This window comes from Tiliqua scincoides, chromosome 2 (assembly GCF_035046505.1).
Source record: "Tiliqua scincoides isolate rTilSci1 chromosome 2, rTilSci1.hap2, whole genome shotgun sequence".
NCBI lineage: Eukaryota > Metazoa > Chordata > Lepidosauria > Squamata > Scincidae > Tiliqua > Tiliqua scincoides.
Window position 1 is genome coordinate 11,972,387 of NC_089822.1, and position 6,493 is coordinate 11,978,879.

Genomic DNA, 6,493 nt, shown 5'->3' on the forward strand with positions numbered 1-6,493 from the left:
TCCTGTGGACCACTCGTGGCACAGCAGCGTGCTACGGCACAGTGGTTGAAAATGGCTGGTCTATACCAATGCATTCTGGGGCGACAATGGAGGAGCAAAACATCTGGAAGTGGGTCTTTAAAGCTATTTTTCCACTGATTTGGTATCCACTGATTTTTTTAATCCACTGGAGGTTCCGGAACAAATAACCAGGAACGACCTGTAATTTAAGACATTTCTGCCCAACGCTGCATATACACAACAGAGACCAAAAGTGTACACCTGTGGGCTGGATAAAAATGGGTTAAACAAGAGAATCAAAATTTATAAACTAGCAACTGCAGCAATGCACCAGGCCCTGCATGGGAACACCTGCACAATCCTGCACTGGAAGGAATGGAGGCTGTGCTACAGTGAAGTGCTTAAGTGAATTTTTGCCCTACTCTTACTTCCCATAACACAGTGTTTCTCAAACTGTGGGTCGGGGCCCACTACGTGTGTCATGAGCTAATTTCAGGTGGGTCCCCATTCATTTCAATATTTTATTTTTAATATATTAGACTTGATGCTACAATGTGTGTGGCTGCATTTGGGGAAATGTTTCAGACCTGTACTGAAACAAGCTACTATGTATATTCTTTTAACAATGATAGTAAGTGGACTTACTCCTGGGTGAGTGTGGGTAGGATTGCAGCCTAGGATTGTTAAAAAATTTTCCTGCTTGATGATGTCACTTTTGGTCATGACCACTTCTGGTGATCTTGACAGATTCTCATTCTAAAAAGTGGGTCACAGTGCTAAATGTGTGAGAACCACTGCCATAACATCTGAATATTGTAGTCACTCTGCGAGTGACTTTCCTAACCCTCACTGCAAACTTCATCACAGCCTGGATCTTTCAGCACTGCCGTAACATTTGTATTGTCATTCCAGTGTAAGCTTTTAGTGTTTTATTGATTTGTTTAGTACTGTATTTGGAGTTGTCCTTGTAAATGTGGAGACGTACGTGGCTTCATTGGCAGTTTACAAGCAAAAGATGACATGATGAGACACCTGTATGAAAATGTTGTCATGACTAAAGTCACAGTGTGTGGTAACTGATTAAAATGTCCACCTTGAGAAGCAACTTGATGATTCCACTTATTGGCTGCTGTATGTACCAAGCGGCGCTGCATAGCTCATGATAATTTGTGCGAAATAAATATTAGCTTGGACTGAAGGGTGCTTTGCTATCTAACAATCTTCCCTGTTGGTTGCCATTCTCAGCAGCACTGTGTGGTTGTGCTATGAGCCAAACCAGATGTAATGATAAATGTAGAACTGCCAGTGAAAACAGCCATATCAATCTAGTTCCCACCCCACCACCATAACATCTAGTAGAACTTAGCTTGAGTTGTAATGGTGCAATAGTCCTTGTTCCTTTATCCCCATAGCTCTATAACAGGGAAAAGCTGCATCTCACAGTGTCATAACACAGGCCATGTTCTATTTGATGTAGCAGAGGGGAAGCTGTACATGTGGCAGTGACAACAGTACTGTAACATTTAGTTTGGACATTTTATATTCAGTTGATCCTTTTGGTACCTGAAACAATTCTTTAATGGAAGATTTTGTTCTCAACAGATCCCAAGACCAAGAGACAACAATGGGGAAAGAGGTGGCATTTTGTTAATCTTTAAGGGTGCTGTGTTTCCATCCTAAAAGAGAAATGTTAGCTAACCTTTCACCTGTTTTAATAGCTCCCTCCATAGTACAGAAAAATGCATGTGCCTCTGTGTCCTGACGCCCTCTTAAAAAGCCACAACTGAACCAAATTCATTGCTGAGAGATTTTGACCATGGTAGCTTTCCATTTGAAATGGACCAGAATGTGTGGTGTGTTTAGTTCACCCTGCAGTCTCAATCTGAATCTGCATATCCGTGGTATAGCTAGATTAATTGTTCGTTAGAGGGGGTCATAACAAATTACCAGTAATTCAGCCTTTCTTTCCTGGAAGTGTTCATGTAAGAAGCCTGAATGGTATGTTTTGAAGTGGTCATTACATAACGGGTTGGGGGGGGGAGACTCATTGGATAATTGCCAAGTGTTCATAATTGCAACACTTCAAGCACCTCTTGTTTCTCAAGGTGTGTTCCCGTGTTCAAATAATTGATGGCTTAAATATTTTTCCTATAGGTAGAATCTGCTCAGTAACTGCTCTGCCGCTGATCACATAAACTGATCAAACGCAGAAAGGGCATGACATTAATAGGAAGGTAAAGCCAGGCAGTGCTGGATGAACTTTCACCTTTCACCTCTTCAGCTGACAGACAGAGCTGAGTGTTGAAAAAAATCAATACTTAGGAGCCAGGAGGGAAATATTTCCAACCTCTAACTAGAGAATGTATTTTGACAAGGCCAAGATAATCCAAGCTGCACTGGAGAAAGAGAAAAGAAGACTCATTTTTAAAGCTTGACACTTCAAGGTGTTTTTGTACAGTGGTTTAGAGAAAGCATCGATAACATACAAATACCAAAGGTCAAAAAGAAAAGCAGAGAAGAATTTCAAAAATTGCATGCATTGTCTCTTTTCTGTTTGTTTGTACCAAATAACAAGATTATTTGGTTCACCAATAAATAATGTTAAAATATGGATACACCTTTATTTAAGTGATCCCATGAATTCTGCCCGTTGGCCCTCTTTTGGTAGAAAGCCGGGGAGTGACAGGGTGGGGGATTAAAGACAACTGTGTTCTGCCTGAAGCAATTTCATTGTGCAGCGCATCTGCCTCTTTCCTGCTCTCTATTGTATTCTACCACCATCTTGTAGAAATTGTGTATAATATGATCCAGTGAATTGTTGATCATACTCTTTGGGGGAATGAGAACAAATGTTATATATGTACAAACTGGCTACATATTGATTAAGCTCCTCTTAGGTCTGGCTCGCACATACATTCAGGCTGGCAGCTAAATGTGGATTGGTCCTCTATTGGAACGCATTGTGTCTGAGGCGATGTAAAATTCTGTGACTTTGAATTCGACATTTCATGCAAAAAAAAAAAAAAATTCTCACTTGATGTTGCAAGCCAAGTGATGAATGTGCATTTATGAACTAGGCCTTAGATTACCTGTTTTTATCCCCATATGCTGGCATTTTGAACCTAAAACAGTTTGCAAATATCAGTTTATTTGTTTATACTACCACAGCTCTTTGCAGCTGCGGATGGCCCTGACCAGATCTGCCACCTTCCCCTACTACACATACACCCCCTCCCAAAGAAAAACCCTGGACAAGGGAACAGGCTCCTTACCTCCTCATTGTGTTCCTTCCTCGTGCAGTTCTTTTCCAACAAGAAGTGTGGAACCCTGTTTCATTTAAAGGGACTCCATGAAGAAGGAGCAAGGTGAGGGGGTAGGGAAGTGGATCACCACTGCCCGCACAATGATGGTCTGTTCATTCATTCACCCTTGTTCCTTGGTTGCATGTCCCTTTTTAAATAGGAAATCTCACACTTCTGTTTGGAAAAGAACTGCACCAGGAAGGAGCAAGGTACGGAAGTGGGTTGATGTGGCTCTGTCTATGGTGGGCTGGAGGGAAGCAGTTCCAGACTTAGCTTGAAGGATGTTCAAAATTTGCTACTACACTCTACACATCATTTGCCTAATGCATCGTTTCCCAAACTGGGTTGCAACCTGATTTTTGGTGGGTTGTCCTGCTGCAACCAGGAAGCTACAGGGCAAAATGGTGCACAACCCACTTCAATGGCCTTGTTCCAAGGACAGGTTGGCTGGTCCAGAAATTGGGTCATGGCCCACTGATGAGTCACAACACACAGTTTTGACTAATGTGGCATGATGTAGCCAATGAAGCGGGATGCACACCATTTAACCCTGCAACTTCCTGGTCATGGCAGGCCTTAAATTCACCATGGACGCTGCAGTGGGTCGCCAAGGTAAAGAGTTTGAGGCCCCTGGCCTAATGGATGGGCCAGCCCTGGTTTTGGCCACAGTTCATTTCACATTGCACAATCCTGCAAGAAATTGCTAAGTGGGAGCAAAATCTGCCAATAGCTGCCCAGGACCACATGAATTATTTTGCAGCCAGATCCTCTGCATGTCTGCTCGGAATCCTCCCAAGTGAGTGGGCGCAGAGTTGCCACTTTGGAGCTTTGCCCTAAAACAGCTCAGGGCTTCCGACTCTATGGGTAGGTTAAGGCATTTGCTGGCTTCCATGTGATCACCTGGGAGGGCCCAGTGGACTGTTAGAACATAAGAACAGCCCCACTGGATCAGGCCATAGGTCCATCTAGTCCAGCTTCCTGTATCTCACATGGTGGTGGTGGATGGCAACCTTCAGTCTCGAAAGACTATGTTAAAAGCCTACAGCACCCGGTATTCCCAGGCGGTCTCCCATCCAAGTATTAACCAGGCCTGACCATGCTTAGCTTCCAAGATCAGATGAGATCAGGCATGTGCAGGTATCTCACAGCGGCTCACCAAATGCCCCAGGGAGCACACCAGATAACAAGAGACCTGCATCCTGGTGCCCTCCCTTGCATCTGGCATTCTGACATAGCCCATTTCTAAAATCAAGAGGTTGCACACACACATCATGGCTTGTAACCCATAATGGATTTTTCCTCCAGAAACTTGTTCAATCCCCTTTTAAAGGCATCCAGGCCAGATGCTGTCACCACATCCTGCGGCAAGGAGTTCCATAGACTGACCACATGCAGGGTAAAGAAATATTTTCTTTTGTCCTAACCCTCCCAACACTCAATTTTGGTGGATGTCCCCTGGTTCTGGTGTTACGTGAGAGTGTAAAGAGCATCTCTCTATCCACTTTATCCTTCCCATGCATAATTTTGTATGTCTCAATCATGTCCCCCCTCAGGCACCTCTTTTCTAGGCTGAAGAGACCCAAACGCCATAGCCTTCTGTGGCAGCAGCTACCCTGGCATGTGGAAGAGGGCCAACTCCATTCCATGTCCATTCAGAATGAAAGCAACCATTTTCAAATTCTGTTTATCGTTGTTTATACATGCATTTGTTACCTTCTGTTGGGAAGCAGCAATGCCACTGGCCGCTTTTCAAAATTGAAAGCAGCAGCCCCTTCAATGGGGCTGTAGAATGTTTGGTGAAGAGAAGCCCCTCTGTTAATCCCTGGCATCTCCCATTGGTCAAGGTAAAAATCCTGGAGAGCTACTGTCAAGGTAGATGATCCTGATCTAGATGCGCTTGTGATATAACTTGGTACATGCAGCCTTGTATGTTTGTGCTCATATGTCCCCTACAGAGGGGACAACCCAGCGATGATGAGGCAAGATAAAGCAGCAGGCTGGGAAATGCTACAGGCTGGTGGAGAGGGGGGACAGCACCTGCCCAGCCACTCCAACTTGCCTCTGCCCATCTCCTTGCTTGCTTGGAGAATGACCGTGAAGCGTAGAAGGGAGGCTGGGTTATCATTGCCACTATTTCTGTAAAGCAGGTCCGCTGCAGATGATCCTGGGAGCTCTCTTCCTGCCCAGCCAATATTAAGGAAGAGGCAGGTAGAAGAGAAGGTGGAAAGGTGTATGCAAAATAAAAAGGGGTGGTCAATGTGCACATCACTCCAGGCCACCCTCTGCTTCAGCTAGGCTATCAACACACAGTCTCTCTCCTTTTTCAAGGATGACTCCTATTCGTGATGGCCCCTTATTACCTCTTTGTTCAGAGGTCATGTGTATCTGAATAGTAGTTGCAGGGGAAGAGCAGCTCACAAGTGCTGTTACCTTCATCCTCTGTTGTGGGCTTCCTATAGGCACCTGGTTGGGAAACAGGATGCTGGATGAGGGAGACCCAATTTGGTTTCATTTAGCGGGGCTGCTCTTATGTTCATTAAAACTCCACACCAACGCATATGCCCTCAACCAATCTATTTAGCTACGGTTCTGAGAAGTCAGCCAAAGTTTTTTTAAAAAAATTATCTTCCAATGCAGAAAGAGCTCAGATTTGTAAGTTATCTTCGAAGTGTGGATATAGTCATTATAAGGCAGCTGCTTGAATGGTATTTGAAAAGTGTGTTCTCTTAGTCGATCATTAACTGCAAATGACAGAAGACAAAACAAGCAGATCTTGAACATGTTTTCCAGATGTGGAAGAGCCTATTATCATGGCAGGCCACTGTTTCAGCAGCATCACTTGTCATTTCACAGCTTAGCAGCTGAGAGGTGCTCTGAGTGATGCCTTGGCAGAAGCAGTGCTGCTGAAAGGGCAGCCCATGGGCTCTCCCTGCATCTTGGCAATGTATCCCTTTCTCACTAGACTGCCTCTTCCCACAGACCATTCCTCACCTTCTGAGGCCTCCTTTGGTCTTTCCCAGCACATCAGCAGAAGCAGTGCTGCCGAAAGGGTAGCCTTGTGTGATCATTGGGCCTTCTCAGTGCCATCCTTTCAGCAGTGCCTCTTCCGCCAATGAGTCCCTTTACAGCTCAGCACCTGAGAGTCAGGCTGGGAGAGCCCAATTATCAAGAGGAACAGATAAAGAGCTTCC